Raw genomic sequence first — 19,650 nt, forward strand, 5'->3', positions numbered from 1 at the left:
CAACTGGGACTCACTGCACTTCTTTAATAACTCCCTACATGCTTAAACTTGAATGACAAAAAGGATTCAAACAGAAGAGCATAAAAATATGTGCTAATATATATTAAAAAAAGACTCAGATATCATCTAACAGACAGTTTTCTAGAACTATTTCTATTTCTAAAGTTCATTCTTTACAGTGATTCCACATCTTTTAGGTTTCACACCTTGGAACGACAAGCCTTCTGCTCCCCAGCTGTGGAAAAGCAGGTCCTTGCACTGCTGGGCTGTGCTGCCAGGCAGCAGCAATTCACACACAGCAATTGCCTCCTCCCACCCAAAACCCAGCCCTGCAGGCACTGCAGAGTGTGTCTGCCCTTCCCTAGGCTGGGGAGATGTGGGCACCACAGCAAAGCTAACAGGGGCAGGAAAGGCCTGTGGAGAGCCCCAGAAGGCAGAGTTCTGAGCACTCACTGACACCTCTGAAGATGCAGAGTGAGTACTTCAAATTAATTTGACTCGTCCCATAGTTCTTGAGTTATTGAAAATGAAAATATTAAACCAATTTGTCTCAGATCTTGAAAGGTTAGGTCCAATAAGTAAAACAGAGCACAGATGATGAATAGCTAAGGATATACAAGATACCAGAAAAATTATTTTTTATAATAAATAGGTTTGTCAACCTCTTTTATAATAGCCTCTGTCCTAAATCAAATTTAGACAAAGGAATGCAAATCAGAGAATATTCTTAATCAGTGCCTTAACTACAAGATTAATGATTCATTTAAAACAAATGTCTACTCTGATAAAATAAAATCTCATTATTTTAAGAAGCTGCCTTAGTCTACTTGATTACTCCATCTAATAGGAATGTAAATTAAATAACAAAACATAAAACTCATTTATCTTATAATTTTTACATTTAAAATAACATTGTTGTAAGCTGCTGCTGAGTAAACTAGTAATGAAACAGCTACACAATAGTTCCAGTTAAAAATCAGCAGCATCTTGGTTTGCAACATAAAAGATAACAAAAACACAGCTTGCATATCAATTGCATCTTTCAGTAAAATACACAAATAATAAAATGATGGCCAGGATTACAACACCTGGATTGAAACCTTTCAAGAGACAGGCCAATAGAGTCACTTAATGCAAGGACCATGGTATTTTATCACTGCATCATATCTAATCAACACCCTATTGCAAGAAGCAACACCAGTGTTTTCTCTTGAACAGCAGCTTTTTGCACAGAAGAAAATACTTGTACAAAGGCTTTTGCCAATGTAGGTAATATTTCAGAGGGAAAGGAAATTGCACTCTTAATGATGTTACCATTACAGAAATTTCAGTCCAGTGAAAAGCAGGCTGGGGAGTCAATGGAAGGTCAAGCCAGTTAGAAGTCAAGCTCCTTGAAAGAACAGGGCTCTGAAATTGAATTATTTTCAGGGAGAAGCCTGTTGATAGGTCAATAGCTTAAGTTTTATAGCTGAAAACATTCATGGAAAAAAATAACTTCCAAGGCTGAAGAGGCTATGGACCACTGAACAATAAGATTGGGAAAAAAGTAGCTCTACAAGTCACAAAGTATTTAAGCTCCCCACTTACCAACTTTTTAAACAATGCTACTTGCATGACTGATAAGTAAAGCTGGGTAATGTATCTTCCAGAAGCTGCTGAAATACAAAGCAAAAATACAATGTTTTACAAGACAATATATAAATCTGAAGATCATATAAGAGTTGCTTGATGTTCTAATAGATTACAAAATTTCTTGAGTTGGAAAGATTTTAAAGACCATCTAACTTCTTTGCTGTGGGCAGGGACATCTTTCATTGCAATTTACCCATCCAACTATCAACACAGAATTAAAAATTAGGAAAAAAACAGGCAACCATCAAGTGAAATCTTCAGATTTCACTCATCCATACAGATTCTTAAACTGCTAGCAAAACTTACATCATATAGGAAGCAAGAATCATTTCCAGTGTTATAATCTCAGTGATCTTGTCTGGAATATGCAAGCCCATGTGGGCACCTTCACGTAGCATCCACAGAAATTCTTCTTTTCCTTAAGCAAAGTGAAAGAAAGAAATGGGAAATATATTTGAAAGTACTCTGGAAGTACTCATAACCATTCACTTGTTCCTCAGTAAGTGATAACACTTATAGAACTCTTGCAGATAAAGTTTAAAAATAAAAATTGGGAAGTGGAGCTGGAGTCAATCCACAGCCAATTTTTACTTTCTCAACTATCTTGCACATATGAATAAATTAGCAAGTCCTTTCAAAGTACTAATGAAAAACCCTGTTTCCTCCACTTTCATAATCATAGGAGATATATTAATAACTTTTCACTCCAACTGAGTAGGGCTCCCCATCTGCAGCTTCACAGCCCTTGATTGAATTCACAAGGTACTATTTGTGTATTCAGATCAGAAATCTGATTGCCATCTGTATGCACTGATTAGTTAGTGATCAAATAAGGTGCAAAATATATTCAAGTATGCAAATCAACTCTTTGTCCAAATACCAAAGGCTCAGTTATGCATGGCCACCTGAAATGTGTCCTTTATGTTCCACAATTTGCATAGATTTAGTATTAGTTTTCATCATCATCTCAGATAATCAATTGCACTACTATTACAAAGTTAGCACATTGATGCTGGACAAACACTGCACTAGTTTTGTTGGAACCCAACAAGGACTGTTATTACAAAATAAGACATTTTAGTTGTTTTAGGTTTCCATTTCACAGTCTTGGAGAGGCAGGATTGTCTTAAATTACTTCCTTTTCACAGAGACAGAAAACTGCAGCACACATAAACTCAGCAAATAAGAAAAACCACGCAAGAAATGAATACTGAAGTCAACAGTATTGCACCAGATGTAGCCTCTACTTGATTTCTACACCTGATTCTACAAAATCAGGCAAAACTCAGAGCTGAAATGACACAATGGTTTAGTGACATGGGAAAGTGTGGGTTTGGGAACTGAGAGGGACTAAGAACACTCTAAGAGTCTATTCTCTTCGTTATGGCCTTTACATTACCAGGGTGAAAACTTTTTTTCCAGGTCTTTCTAAAAACATCTGACTTGGCCTCATTTTTGAGAGCACAAAATATCCACAAGCATGGGAAGCGACTGCACATCAACAGAAGTGATGCATGGCAACCCCCTGCCAGGCCTTCAGTGCAGTTAGCTCAGAAAGCATTTAAGTCAAAGCTATATACATCCCTGACCTTTCCTGCTCCTGCAAGCCAAGCTAATTCATTCTACCATAAAGTGGATGCTCAAATAAGAATAAAACTTTATGCACAAGCACAGCATTTGATCTATTATTTTCTCCCTTCTCCTCCTTTGGTGCTAGTGCTAACAGAAAGCCAGAAATTCCTCAGTGAGTTAGTTTAAGGAAAACATTTATAAATCAAGTGTTTCTTTTTGTTCTTTTTAATCTTCATTTGTTATTTTGATAAATTCTGTACAAACCAGTGTAAGATATAATCACAAAAGAAACTACCTGAAGGCAATTCAGAATGTGAAATGTATGTCTATAAAACACACTAATTAAACATTGACCACTAAAATTGACTTTGATGTAAAAAGTGAAAAACAGCAAGGCTGAAAATGCTGTAACTTCCTTAATGGTGGCACAAACACAGATCTCAAGAGAATCCATCAATTTATTATTTTTTTAATAAGTACATATTAGTTTGTACAGTTTCCTTCTTTTAGTCTAACATATACTAAGCAAAAAAAGAAGCAGAGTTTTAGCAGATTTTATATTTATAAGCTATATACCCTGCTATTTTTTTCACTAATAACTTTTCTACAGGAAAAGGGCAAGTAACCTATTCTTCTGAACAAATGCTGCCTTCCCTGGTGTGCTGGGTCTGGCTTGGATGGAGTTAATCCTGAGTACAGCCCATACCATGGTGTATTTTGGACTTGTGATTAAACCAATGTTATAAACACACCAGTGTTGTGACTTTCACAGCACCATGGATTTCTTTCCACTACTCTGCCCACCTCAGCAAGTAGGCCAGAGATGTGACATGAGGCTGGAAAGGGACACAGTTGGGACAGTGGACCCAAACTGACCAAAGGGACATTTCCTACAATATGCCATTATGCTCTGCAATAAAAGCTCAGGGAAAGGAGGAGGAAGATGTGGGTTTTGGTCTTGGCTTTCATTTTCCCAACCAACCACCATGTGTGCTTCCTTTTCAGGAATTGGATGGACTTTAGCCTGCCAACAACAAATAGAGAATATAATTCTTATTTGCTATTCTGCTTGCACATGCAGCAGCTTTGCTGCTTCATCTCAGCCCAGGGGTTGCCAGCCTTGGCTCTTCTGGTTTTCTCCTCTGGGCCACTGTGGGGTGAGTGGCTGGGTGGGTGCTCAGCTGCTGGCCAGTTAACCCATGGCACCTGGGCACACTCAGAAACACTGTCCTCACATTACACTCCCTATGCTCCTACTCACTTTTGGGAATTCTGAAAAAAGAAGACAGATTGTGACATTATTCCTTTTAATCTAACATACTCATTGCTGTTTAAAGGGCAGGGATGAAGATCCAATTTAGAATCTGCAAAAAACAGATAAATATCTCTAAAAACTGTGAAACGTTGATAACACCTACTCTCAGCTACTTTAAGGCAGCACTGTGAAGTCATCGTGCCCAACAACTGATTAAGATAGCTGATGAAAATTATCTAGTGAAAATAGTATGAGTACCTCTGAGGCATATAATCCTTTATGAAACCTTTAGAATTTAACTGAATTATTAACAAACAACTGAGAAAAAAATGAATTTAGGTAAGTGATGAGTTATAAAACTGGGCCTAAGACTGTGAAGCTGTGATCTAAAGTTTCCTACATGTGTTTGACAAACACTGTAGAAAATACTAAAACAAAAGCAAGATATATGTAATTTTTTTTGCCATCCCTTGTTAAAGCAGGGGTTATCTGTTAGCTACACAGACACTTAACTGGGCACAGAGGCAGCACTCAAGTACAAAACAGGCTCTTAGTGAAACCATGCAAGGAAACAAACAAATACAACAGGAGGGTGGAGTCACTAGAACAACACACACTTACATATATAACAATTCTACAGTTCTCCAAACAGGTCAAATCAAAAATTTCCCCTTTAATAAATAAACTTCTCTTTTTCTGTCAAAACAAAACACACAAGGGCAAACAGAATAAAGTATCATCTTGGTTACAAGACAAATTGTTCATTACTTCAGATCATAGAGTGATAACCTGTTCACTAAAACAAGTTTAACTGTTCTGCTAAGATAAGTTAATGAATTCTGTCCCTTTTCACATTTAGTTTTCCTCATCTTTATTGGATCTCCCATGCACAAATGATGAGGACATGACTCTCATCTCTATCACTAATACCACTACTTTTGACTCTCATCAGAAAATTATGTAAGCAAATAACTAGGTAAAAAAGTCCATGCCCTGATTTTTCCTGATGTAAAAGAATAAAAAATTCAGATGATTTAATCTCTATAGCCTTAAACAATAATTTAAATAATCCTGTCATTGTCAAAATCACATGGATTATTATACAGGTGAGCATTAAAAAGTATCGCATTTACTTTGTATGCAAGAAATCCATTACTTTAAGATAGGAACTGGGTACTTTTTCATTGAGACTGGGGTCTTCATGAAAAGTGGCACCAGCATAAAAGCTCTCCTTTTCTTTGAGAAGCAGCACTCATCAGGAGGAGAAGCTTCAGACGGGCTCAAGCACAGTATCAATTCACATGACAATTTTCATCACCAGCCTATGTGTACTATGCACCTCTTGGTGTATAAACTCACAGAAAGTGTGATTTTCTTCTGTCCTTGCCTGAAAAGGACAAATAACCCACATATTCCAATTCAAACCGTATATTTTAATCCACATAATGGAAAAAGATTTCAAGAACTCTACAATTTTTTCAAGTGCTCCTAATACCTTATTACCTAAAAAATGCTCCCCCCAAAAAACCCCAACAAAGCACTAACAAATGTTCTCACCTTGCTTAATGGAAGAGACTATCAGAAATTTCAGGGCTAAACATAGCAATAAAGTCCCATTGCTCTGTGATACTCTAGCATAAAATGTCAGCTTCAACACAAGGACAAGTGAACCTACTTAGTTTCTGGTGAAAGCTGAAGTTTGAAGTATACATTGAGATGTACGCAGACCTCTCTAATACATCCATTGGTGGAAAGTCATTTTCTCTTTCTTACCTGTCTGGAGAGAGACAGAGCTGTTGGCTCAAACGACAGGGACTGAACACTTTTTCACTCTAGTGCACTCTGATAAATAAAGGCTACATGCAACTGAGACAGGAATGAGCTTTCACAATCAGTACCTCAGGTTGCTTTGAAAGATCCCCTTTGAAACTCAAGGCAAGCCTTTCGCTGAATAATATCTATGAGTAAAATTTTCTACCATTTCTGGCAGACTCCAAAATAAGAATCAGAATAAGAACAGATTTAAAAGCTCTCATGAGATCAGATTTGCCTAGCTGAGGTTCTCTTCTCGAGTTCTGGATATCTTTGAAGGTGGAAATTACACAATCAGTCTCGTATTTAATGTCTGACCACCCTCAAGGTAAATATTTTTCTACTATTGAATTGGGTTTACCTCATTGCAACTTCTCTTTGATGACTCTTGTTCTGTCACCATGCACCTACGAGAAGAGTTTGTCTTCCTCTTCCCTGTAACTACCCACCAGACAGTTTAGGACAGCAACAGTCTCTTTTTATTCTTCAGGCTGAACAATCTCAGCTCTCTCAGGCTCTCCTTGTATATGATTTGTCCTAGCATCCCAGTGGCCTTTCTCTGGACTCACTCCAGTATATCTATGTATTGCTTGTACTGGGGAGCCCAGAGCTGAACACACTGTTTCAGATGTAGTCTCACAAGCACCAAACAGAGGGAAATAATCACTTCCCTCCACCTGCTCTCCATGCCCTTACTTTTAGTCTAGTATGCAGTTGGTCTTCTTTATTGAGAGGATACATCACCTTCACATGTTCAGCTTGTCCACAGGGGCACCTAAATGATTTTCTGTAGTTCCACATTTCCAGACTGGACTGTTATAGCTTGATTCCTGTAGATAGTAAACTCATCTTCATTGCTTATGTTTTTAAGAGCATCTGGACTACAGTATCTCATCTTTGAGCACTTCACAGTGTCATAACTCTTCACAGCAAACAGGACAAGCTCTGTTTATTGCTCTACTCTAGCATAGCACGTAAGCACTAAAGGCAAACAAAACCTTTTCATAAGCCAAAAAAACCTTGGCTTTGCAGCCAAGGCCAAGACAGTGCTGGCAGAAAGCAAAGTTACTGTGTATCACCTCATAAATCCTGGACTCAGCTCACATTCATATGGAGCTAGGAAAAGGCTGCTATGAGTCATCTCTCAAATGCTCTAAGGTTACACCAACCTGAGTGTCCTCATAGCATCCCCTAACAGCCACAAAATAAGCATTTGGGCCTTTTGTTTGTGAACATACTATCATTTACTTCCTCTTCCTTGTTCTGGTCCTTTGATATGTGATGCACAGAAAGTAGTATTTATTAGCTTTCATTTGGCTCAGAAAAACAATCTCTGTCATGCCACTGGGTGTCTGACCACTAAATTATGTAATTAATCCTGTGGAGGAGGGGCTGGAAGTAGTACTTCATTATGAGTAGATACCAAATCTCAGCCTCATTTTCTTTACACTGTTTCCCTCAATATAAAGATCAATGTATCTGTAAGCAGAAGTTAGAATGATATATAACATCATGCACTGAAAATTTTGCTTTGGAAAAATAAATATAAGCTGCAAAGCATTTGATATTGTGATTTCCTGGTGTAGCTTACCAGAAGCAGAATGATCTTACCAGCCCAGTATCAAAATTGAATGCCTAATTCTTTACTCATTTACAGCCTGTGTTCCTATGGATCTGTAAACAATGGGAGTAAAATGCTACCATTTTAGCAAGACACATTTTCTGCTTTTTAGCAAAGAGTAAAATCTGTCAAACATCCAAAAGAGATTTTGGCAAGGTCTTGATTCATTGCAGCCATTACACCTGAAACTGATATTTACTGCTAAAATACAACTTTTTGAGACCATAGTTGAGCTTCCATGAAGATTTAGTAAAATATTCCTAAGGCAGCACTGAGGAATAATTGCAACAATTAAGTATGGACACATCAGCTACCTAAAAAAATAAGAATGGCTGTACAGTGCTGACTCCTACTTCTTACCTCCGCTTCTACAAATGCATTTAAAAGGGAAAAAAATATTACTTTCTTTCTTGCCATCTTATAGACAAGTGCATGAGTCAAAAAAAGCTGTGCATTAACTGTGATATGTCACAGAGACACAAATAAGGCAGCAGAAAACCCTTGCATTGAACACTTTGAAATGTATTACAGACTTGTGATAATACAGAATTTGAGAAGACAAGAGCTCCAGGAAAAAACTCAACAGTGGGCACAGGCAGAACTGTAGAATATCCCGATTTGGATGGGGCCCACAAGGATCATCCACAGAGGATCCACACAGGACAACCTGGAAGTTAAACCTTATATCTAAGAGCAAACATCTATTTAACACCAAGAGGCTTGGGGCCATGATCACTACCTGGACGATCCTGTTCTAGTGCTTGACCACTCCCTCAGTGAAGAACTTTTTTCTAATAGCCAATCTAAATTTACCCTTTCACAGCTTCAAGTCATTTCCTCGCCTATAACTTTCATGATCAGACACACTATTTTATAAATTATGTAACATCTACCTAATATCAGCTGTTCCTATTTCAATATCAGCTTTAGCTAAGAGGATTCTACAGATTTCAAAGTAGTAAAATACTAGTAACCTCCATGGTTTTCTTGTTATTTTCACCTTTTGTCATCTTGCTTAGCTATTTCAGAACACTGTAAATATGTATTTCTATAGCAACAGCAAGAGAAGTTAATGAGGTTATGGCAGCTGTTAAGGCACTCAATACCATGATGTTGACTTAATAAAAGGAATTCATTTTGAGAACTGCAGCACTGTAACAATGATGTAAAACTATTCTCTTTTTTTGCAGGCACTGCAGTACTGCCAGCCTGAGACAGTTGCCCTTACACCTGTCAGGCAGAGGCAGACTCAGAAACTCCATTCACAGCCTCATCAGAACCAGACTGAGTGAAACAGAGCAATACAGAAAGGGATAACAGAGCTGCATGTGAGATGTAATACCACAGCCTGTGAAGCCAGGAAAGTCTTCAGAGTCCTGAGCCACACAGAACTCTGGGCATCAGCAGGGGACACAGGGAATAACAAAAGCAGAAGGCACAGCTGATAGCTCTTGGGACACAGCATATTAAGAAGCCACAAAGTTAGATGAATCTCTGAGTAATCATGCTTACCAGCACAAGGAAGTACAGCTGGAAATGGCACCTTCTGGACATTCTCAGTCTGTACCTCTTTGCAGATGCAGCAATCTCTTTGAAATCTACACCTATTTCACAGGGAGGAAAATTTCAGTTGCCACTTTTAAGATTTTTCTCCTTGAAACAGGTATAATGTAGACATAGGATAGAAAAGAACAAGTTAATTTTAGTTAAATCTGAAGTTCAGGTATGAAGCATGACACAACAGAAGAAACACTGTAACAAAAGCTTACTTGCTGGTCACAGAAAGTGGATAAAATCAATTTTTGAAGCATTGAGGGGAGAACAGATAACTGCACAGGATCAGAATAAAATAAAAACCAAAATTTGGGGGTTTGGTGTGTTTGGGGATTATTTGTTGCCTCTTTTTTTTTCTGATTGACCAAGCAAAGCTTTTAAAACAAAGACATTTTCAGTATGCAAAAGTAGTCTACAAGAAAGCTAGAGAGAGACTTTTTACAAGGATATGTAGGGATAGGACAAGGAAAGAGGGTTGGTTTAGACTGCAAATAAGGCACAGAAGCCCTGACTGCTTTAGCTTTCTGGTTAGGCAGTTGTTTATTCAGGAAAGCTATCATATAACAGCACAAGAATAACAAAACCTTTTTGTTGATGTTTTCACAGCTACCCATTTTAACCACCCTTTAAATGGCTACATTCTTACAGAGTGCATCAAATTACGATTGAAGAAAAAGTAGTGGGAAATAAGACTTAGATACTATGTATAATATCACTATCCCCTGATATTAAGTCGTGTGTGAATGCAGTTGAGTCTCTGTCACAGCAGTTGCACAGAGATCTATTTCAACCAGCACCTCTATCCCACATACAGTATTCCAGAATACCATTCTCATCTGCTACTGCCTGAGTGAATGCACAGGCTCACATCAGACCGGACAAAGTTTCAAATGGTAATATGGTACAGGACTGAGGCTTAAACTAACCCCTGAAACTCTAAGAGTAGATACATGTCACTGTGGTACAGGTTACTCAGTATCTTATATTGATGCAGTTTGTGTCTGATTACTGCTCTGTACAAAAAGCCCACTTGACTCTTGCCGTGAAATACACTTAGAGATGGTTTCCAGACAGCCAGATCTTAAAAGTTCTGATCACCTCTATGCCCAACTTTCTTGGGATATTATATTCCAGCTACAGACTTTTAAAAAATGTGCTCACATGTAGCATATTGCTCATCTAAGCTGCACTGAGATATTTTTAAGCATTCATTCTTTTTCCCACAGACTACAGGGCTTGACAGATAAAAACAGGATGCAACAAAAATCCATGCTCCCTTTTAAATACTTTTACATCAAGCAGTGGTTCTTCTATTAAAATAATGGGTGCTCAGTAAAGATTGAGTATGACTCTCTCCATTTTGGTAAATGCAGCCTGGAAAATGTAGGTCTTTACCACCAGGGCCCATAATCTTTTGGGAGAAAACCTGTTGAAATACACTCCTATTAATATTTAACTAAAATACTTTCTTTTTTAAATAACTGTGAAGATAATTGTAAAATACTGTTTAAAAACATTTCAATTGCTGAATTTCAACTCTTAAATGCCTCTTTTATAAATAATATGCACCTCAAACTTACTGCAATTCAAGCTTATAACTTTAGACAATATAGTTATGCATATAAAGTAGGTTTATATTCTATAATAAAAAATACCATTTTTAAGACTGCACTCTGTAAATTACATACATGTACATATTTCTTCTATTACTACATTATTATTATCATCATAATCATCAAGTTCTCTGTAATTCATTTACATTTTATACTGGGAATGGAATATCATGGAGCCAGTATAAGCTGGCATGGATCAGGCTCAAGTAGGAATGGCAGCATCTCCACCATGCCCTCTCCTCTGTCTCTGACTTTCCTGGAAGAGTCCTCTCCTTGCTCACAGCAGGAACGCACCTGAATGCCTCCACAATGCCCCAAACACCATGCTATCAGCTGGGGTGCCTCGGTTTTTCTTTAGCCACAGATTAATGAGCTGAGAGTTGATGAAATATATTGTTCAAGTCCTTTTGTAGAACCCTACTTTTGATCCTTCTGGGTTTATAGTTAATTAATAGTAAACTAACTCCATAGTAAACCATTAGTTGGATTTTGTGTTTAGAAAAGATGCAAGAGGCTTCAGGACTAGAAATTGGTGATAGAGCTTCTCCACAGGCTTTGCACCATTAAAGGACAAATTGGAAAAAAAAATAACTCTTTAACACAAGGAAACTGGTGCTTTAAATTCCTGACTATTGCTTAGTACCTCCAGTGCAGAAAAGTAAAACTGCTTAGAATATTTTTGAAGGTGGCTAAATGCTATATATGCTATATATGCTATATTATAATGCTAACCTAAATGCTATATATAGTTCTTTAAATATCTTTTATTCAGGTTAAAACTGTACAGCAAATGAATGTCTTTTGTCCACAACTCATTGACTCAAAAGCATCAATTGTTTGTCCTGAAATAATACCACATAAAAGTTGAACTTAAGTCATGGACAAAGACCTCAAAGAATGAGGTGAAGATAAATCACTTACAGACAGCATTTATATTATCAGTACCACTGAGGCTTCTTTGTTTATTGAAAGACTGTTAGAAAATGTATTAATAACTTTTAATTTGATAGACTGCACTTGCCCAAAATAAATCTAAGCCATTTTTAGACCACCACAATCCATCACTTTAACTTATTACATGGGAAGAAATTCTTAATGGCCTCCAGAGTAATTTATTTTAAATGAAAGTGAAAAGAATTCATAAATTAATCATCCTTTTCAATTATTCTTTCCCAAAGCAGTGGGACTACTTATTTTCAAAACTGTTTTTCCTACTCACAGAACATAAGACTGCTCAGTAAAACTCACTGAGCACCCAATTTCGTGCTGCATTTTGGTTAGTGACACAGCTGCTGCCCTGACATTTTCAGCCTTCAGAGTGGTTACAAGAATCAAAGAGAAGCAAGGAAGGACTAAGTTGAAGTCAAAATTGGAGTAATCTCTGATGACTAATCAGTATTTAAGAACTAAACTTGTACTTAAACCAGTTTATCTTCTCTACAATTACCAACCACAGCTCCAATCTGGAGTTTGATATTTCAATGAACCAAGTGCATTTGTAGGGATATTTCATTTGGCCAGCAATGGACAAAATTACTTAGATTTTTATCATGTTATAACACTCTTTTCCTAGTCCCCAGAGGTGGTAACTCAATAACTGCAATTTAAGTCCAGAAAAAAAAAATAACAGTCAGAGGCTAAAATCCACATGAGAGCTTTTCTATAAATTTAAGGAAGGCATGCCAGAGAGGTGTGAAACTCACCAATGACCTAGCAAGTTTTCATGGTGCAGGACTTCCTGCAATTCTAGTTAGGCATTATATCTATACTTCAGGAGAGAACTATGCTTGGATTAATAGCAGACAGAGCAGCTACTGGTTTTTTATTTTGATTTGCAAAAGGTTTGAAAACAATCTTCACTTTCCAAGAGGATTAAACTAAAGGGGTGATCAAAACAAAATCAAAACAGTCTGATGCAATATTCTTCTGCTTAACATGGAAAAGACAGTGCATGGCATACTTGGCTTTCAAATGAGATGTCATTGACTCAAGCCTTAACTTTGTGGTCCTTAAAATGGTCAACACCTTTATCAAAAGGAAAATGAGATAGTACCAGCCATTTGTCCCAACATCCAAATAAGACAATGAATATCTCCATTTTTGTCTGCATGTCACCTGGTACCTTGAGCATGGGATGGCTGCACCAGCTGCTCACCAGGAACATGGGTGGCTGCCAAGCCTGCAGTCAGCCCTGGCTGCTGCAGGATATAACTGGGAATCTTGAAGGGGTCACATTCTCACTGTGAAGGCACAATTCGCTCTCTCTCCAATATATTTGACTCCAACAAGAATGTATTTTCTAATGCTATGAAAGCGTAAAGTCACTCCACCCAGTGGGTTTACTTCGTTTCCTGAAATGAACTGAAAACACAGTCAGGCCAGGCCTAGCTGGAAATCATCACTCTCTGGGCATTCCCCTGGTGCTGCTTTCCTGTCCTGCCTCTCTGCCCAGCTGGCTGCCTGTGCTGCTCCCCACCTGCTGCACAGCCCAGAGGATACCTTCGACTGGGCAGAATAGCACTCAACAGAACAGAAGAATGAGAAATATTAAATTCCCTTTAATAAAATTCAAACAAAACAGCAGAATTAACCCAAGTCTATTCAGATTCAAAACAAAGGAACTCTGAGTAGAGTCCTCCCACAGCTATAAGACCAATCTTAAGGAAAAGTGCATTCCCAGCACTTGATCCCTGATAAGCACATTATCGCTGCAAAGATGAGTTCAGAGGGTGCAGCTAGTGCAGGGTGGTTGCACACTCCAAAGAAATATACTCTTTATAAAGAAAAGCAATTCAAGGCAGCCTGCCCATGTAATTAGCAAGGGCAGACTGTAATATGACAGGCCTGCTGGGGAAAATGAGTTCCTGAAAGCTCTGGAAGCTGGGCTTAGGTAAGCACCTCTTGCCACAGCATTTAGTGTCCATTTTAATTGCACACATGTCCTTGGCTCTGAATTACAATGAATTGTTAAGGCAAATAACATCCCAGTTATTTAACTGCTAGGGCCAGACAGCCTGTGCTGTAAATGGATGACATCTCAGGTAATGAATATTCTTCCCAAAACTGGACCACAAAGGTATATAATAAAAATGTTCTAAGCACTCATTAGTGCTCATTTTCTGCTGCAGTCTACAAATGTGAAATCTAATTTTGTAGGTCTTTATACTCTCTTTGCATTCATTTTGGCTGGAAATGAATGGTGGTGTTAACTAAAAATATCCTCTCAACATTGAAATGAAATACATTGGGTTAAGAAACATAGTCCAAACAGATGCAGTTCTTCTCAGCTCAAATTATACATTATTTAATTTCATCAAGTTCTCCATCATTTCAAAATACTTAAGCATGACTAATTTAATGGGAAAAATTATTTCAAGCACAGAAAATATTAACCTTATTGTATATTCATGGTCAACCAAAAGAAGCAGCACGTCTGATGTTGACCATAGGAAGCCTGGTAGAGATGTTACAATTTTTTTAACCATCCCAAAGAGATGGTTAATTATGTTAAATTCAATTATGTTAAGTCCAAAAGAAAAATAACCCTCTCAGACTCAAAAAAAAAAAAAAAAAAAAAAAAAAAAAAAAAAATTAAAACTGGCAACACACCCTGAACAACTAGCAGAGATAATTGTTTCTCTTAGAGCATGTACCAATCTCAGCCACACATCCACATCTGGCCATGAACATTATGTTTACATTCCCCAGAAATGACCACACAAAGACAAAAAAAACATAGTTTGACACAGTGTTTCTCCATCAGCATTAAAATCCAGTGACGTGCTGGTAACTCAATCCAGGCATCTCAGTGGGGCTGACAGGCTTAAAGCTTAAAAAGCTTCCACACCTTTAGCATGAGCATCTCCTATACACATATACCATTCTTAAGACAAAACATTCCCTCAAGAATTACCTCAATCTATTTGAAAACTGTTGCTTACAAAAATATTACTGTAATGTTGTTAATTTTAAGTGAAACTTAAATGTAGGTGTTAAAATAGATATTAAATCCTTTTCATGTAATACCAAATATCTATTACTTTCCCTCAAATTCTACTATGTTGTGTACTCATAGCCTTTGGATACTGAGCTGTCACAACAAACATGCTGTAGATGTTCCGTACGTGGCTAGCCTGGTTATTAAAACATATTAAAAAAAAAATGAGAAAAATTATACTTTCAAGGGCTTTTGTAAAAGCAGAACATATTTCCTGCTTCCTTTTGAAAGAATGATGTCTCCAATCATCCCTAGTATGAAGGGCTTCAGCTTGAATGAGCTCTCAATACTCCAAGGAAAAGCTGAGATACAACAAAGTGTTGCTTTCAGAAGGTAACATGTAACACTTGCCATGATGAGGATTTTCAAAAGAAATCGCCGCTCCAGTTCTCCTTTGTGCTCAGCTACATGCAAGAAGCTGCAGGGTGCAGAACAGAATGCTAACCCCATCATTAAGAATCTGCCTTTTATTACACATAAAGTTTCTACTTCCTGGGTAAATTAGAAGAGCAGCTCAGTATCCTCATGAACCAAAATAAGTCAGAACTTAGTACCCAAAACCTGGCACTACCTGTTTAAAACCACAATTAACTTTTGCTAACAGAGAAAGGGTGAAGCACGCTGTCATTATGTTTTAAATCAACCCAAACACAATAAATATTTGAGTAATTAAACCTTTTTTTTTTGTGCAACAGTTCCTGACATCATCTAATTTTTTCAAAACAATGTAATCTAACCATCTGGGAAACTAAGTGCACTGCCATGTATGGCCTTACACAGGAGGCTGACTGTAGTGGTTTGTAAGAAGAAAACTAGAAGCCATAATAGGATTTCTCCCTTCCCCCTGACAAGCTGTAGACACAAGTTCAAAGTTTGTAACAAGACAAATATACAAAGCTCAGTTGTGCCCACCATAACATTAATTTCATATCACTATAACTACACACTCACACAAAGTTCCTCCTTGTTTACACCATCTAAAACTCCCACTAGGACCACAGAATGGTGAAACTAAACTTTTGTTTACAGTCATAAAAAAGCATCAGCTCACAGGAAAAGTCAACATTTATTTGAAATTATGTTAAAATAACAGTTGAAGTCCAAAATTTACATGAAGTATAAACAACTACAAGCCCAGAATTTTCCTGACTTTTGCTTTACATACACATAATAAATTATCCTATGATCCCCCAACTTCAAAACATGTTCAAATTCCAATTTACAATATGATTACATTAACCTAAGTAAAAGAACACCTTTATGAATCCTGGAATATCCTTCCTTTCTGCATGACAAAAGCATTTTTACCTTTTCTCTGCCTCCAAACTTTTATCAAAGTATGTATATATAACACACTCCTACTGCACTTGTTTCTTTCTAAAAAGAAGAATTATTTCTCGCAATTGAACAAGAGGAACCGTCCAAAATATAACAAAGGCAACTGTGGGGTCCTGCATTTGAGATGGAACAATCCCATGATCCAGGACAGGCTGGAGGTGACCTGCTGGAAAGCAACTCAGCAGAGAAGGATCTGGGGTCTTGGTGGACAACTTGTCCATGAACATGCAGGGCTCTTGTGGCCAGAAAGGCTGATGATGTCCCTGGGTGCATTAGGAAGAACATTCCAGCAGGAAAAGGAGCTGATCCTGCTCCTCTGCTCAGCCCTGGTGAGGCAAGATCTGGATTGTTGTGTCCAGCTCTGGGCTGCTCAAGACAAGATAGACATGGAGCTCCTGGAGCTGGAGGGGTGATCCAGATCCTTCATCATTTTTGTTGTCTTCCACTACAAAAATGATGAAGGGTCTGGATCACCCCTCTTATGAGAAAAGGGCCTGTTCAGCCTTGAGAAGAGACAACTGAGAGGGGAACTCATCAATATCTCTCAGTACAGAAGGACAGAGCCAGGCTCATCTCAGTAATGCCAAATAATAGGACAAGAGAGTGGGCAGAACCTGATGTACAGGAGGTTCCACCCGCACATGAAGAAAAACTTCACTGTGCAGGTGATGAGCACTGGTACAGATTGCCAATAGAGGTCGTGGAGTCTCCTTCCATGGAGATATTCAAAGTCATCTGGACACAATCCTCAGTAAACATGGTCTAGGGGACCCTGCCTGAGCAGTGAGGCTGGACTAGATGACTGCCAGTGTTCCAATCTCATCCATTCTGTGATTAAAATACCAGGATAATGACATGGCACTCTTATACCAGCCATAGATGCAGACTGAAGATGACAACCATGGGAGGCTGTGTGCTTCCCTTGGCAACAGAAGAGGGAAACAAGGGCATAGTCCTACACATCTTTCTCTAAATCTATTTTCCTGCATAATCCTCCCATTTTCAATGGGCAGCTGGGTTCTAATACCCTCCTAACATGTCAGAGCTGCAAGACTTCAGAAAAGCTCATCCTCTTTAGCAGCATGCATGGAAACAGTGGCAAGGTACATTTCACACAAGCAACAGCAGGGAAGGCAGGACTGTCACTCCTCTTGCATGAAAGCCCTTTAGACCGAAGTTTTAAGCAACAAAACAAGTTAACCTTCCAGCAAAACTTTACACAATAAAAAACTCAACCACTGATGTAAAACAGACCCTCTATTTCTGTGCAGAGGTGAGTCATGGACACAGATCTCATGCCTGGGTGGAAATTTGACATTGGTTTTACATTGCTGACCTTCCTACTAAGAGCATCGGAGTTGTATGGATAAAAAGCACTACAGGGACAAATTGTAACTTCAATAGTATTATAATCACAGCAGTAAGTCACAACTGATTCACACCAACGTGACTGTAAAATCCATTCCTTTAAGTTCCACAGTAAAACAAAAGAGGAAGGTATTGCATATGAAACAGAAGGAATAATGAAACAGAAAGAATATAAAGTTGGGATGATTCAACAGCATTTTTGAATTATAATCACCCATGAAAAAAGTCAGCAAGCAGATCCTCCAAAAAGGAGAACAAACATCTATGTAGGATAGAAATACCTTGATTTCTAAATGGTGCTTTTTCCCTTAAATTTGGTTTCTCCTTTCAGGTGAATTTTGAAAACCCTCTTAATCTTCTGCTGGATTCCTCTACCAACAAAGTCACTAAAGAGGAATTCATGAAGGATATACAAAAAACTAACGGGGGCATTTACAGAAATCTGCAAACTAGACTCTGTAAAACAGCATTACTTCTACATATAAGTAGAAGTCTATTAAAAACCTTTGTCCACATCCCATGGTTAAAAAGTTTGATGGAAGAAATCAGAACCATTAGAGTGAAAAAATGTTTATCTGTACTTACACCCTTAGGCCAAGCTGCAGCAAATATTGCCTGAAATTCTTCCTGAAAAGCTGACCACTTAACCCACTTTCTGAAAAGACTGAAAACAAGCAAAAAGCCAACAAGCAAAAAAGATTTCAATGGCCTGGTTATGAGAAATTTCCTAAGCTGAGAATATTTAATGTGAATTTGTAGACACTGGCAAGTGGGACTGGAAATGAAGGCAGAGCAAATCAGATTTCTCAGAGAAAAGCCAATTCTCAGATCCCTAAAACTGACAAGACTTCTTACTTCATTCTCACTCAGAACAGGTGTTGCTCCTTTCTTCATTTTTATTTTTTGTCTCATTGTTTGATTTTGAATATTAGCTCCACTGCCAGCCTTCTTCATTCATAATTCATCCCTTACTGACAAGATTGAAGCAAAACCTTTTAAAAGGAGCTAGAGACTTCCTGGTGTTTAGGATATTCAGCTGAGATAAAGTCAGGTTTGAGAAGCAGATCCTACAGTTATTCCATTATTTGCAAAGGAAGATCATTCTACCAGGAGAGACTTCATGGTCAGCACAGATGTTTGTCATGATCCACCTAAGGCAGCCCCTGGCACAGTTTGGTTACTCCTGCAAACCCAAGGGCTCCCATGTGTAAATTTCATTGCTTCTCACAAATTTTAAAAGTCCAGCTTGGGGCTCAAAAAAGGCAACTTCTGACCATTTGCTACATCAACAGAACTCATTTACCCTCACAGGAATACATTTCATCCCAAGATTGCAATTCTCACTTGCTTTGCTTGTATTTAATAATTGTTACCAGTGCAACTGTATTAGCAAACAACACCTCTGCAAGGTCCTAAAATAAGCAAATCCTCAAACACAATTTTTCCCCATAAGCCTTTTTAAGAAGGGCACTTAGCTCCATCTGCTGGATTTAGACAATTTCTCTTTGATGCTGAAGACCACACAACAGAAATGGATTGCTTTTCACTTGTTATACATCTTGTATGTCTAAAACAGAAATCCAAACTGCTGCTAAGTAAATACCTCCCCAAGTGCTTTAAAGGCATCACTCTTCCCTGAAGGTCTATTAATACATCTCATTAATGCCCTTAGGAGCAGCGACACCCATCCTTGGCACACCTGTCTCCAACTTAAAAGTAATTTCTTGTATTTTGCCCTGTTTGCTATGCCAATTATAAACACAGAGACCAGGGGTCACTGAAGCTAGGATGTCCAACCAGATTTAATTAACTATTTCAAACACCTAAGCAAAAATCTCTGGAGGGAAAAAAAAGCCTGACTAGTAAATATAAACATGATTTTTCAATC

General features: G+C 38.0%; 1 long non-coding RNA gene across 1 annotated transcript in view; it reads right to left on the bottom strand.

Annotated features, from left to right (window-relative positions):
- The window catches only part of LOC135446660 (uncharacterized), a 44,926-nt gene extending 35,450 nt beyond the window's left edge, over positions 1–9,476 (bottom strand). Inside the window, exons 1-3 of the long non-coding RNA XR_010439861.1 lie at positions 9,405–9,476; positions 1,939–2,050; positions 1,588–1,655 (exon numbers count right to left, since the gene is read on the bottom strand). This is a non-coding gene — a long non-coding RNA (uncharacterized LOC135446660). The remainder of the gene's footprint in view (positions 1–1,587; positions 1,656–1,938; positions 2,051–9,404) is intronic.
- Between the last annotated feature and the right edge of the window lie 10,174 nt (positions 9,477–19,650).

This window comes from Zonotrichia leucophrys, chromosome 4 (assembly GCF_028769735.1).
Source record: "Zonotrichia leucophrys gambelii isolate GWCS_2022_RI chromosome 4, RI_Zleu_2.0, whole genome shotgun sequence".
Classification (NCBI taxonomy): domain Eukaryota; kingdom Metazoa; phylum Chordata; class Aves; order Passeriformes; family Passerellidae; genus Zonotrichia; species Zonotrichia leucophrys.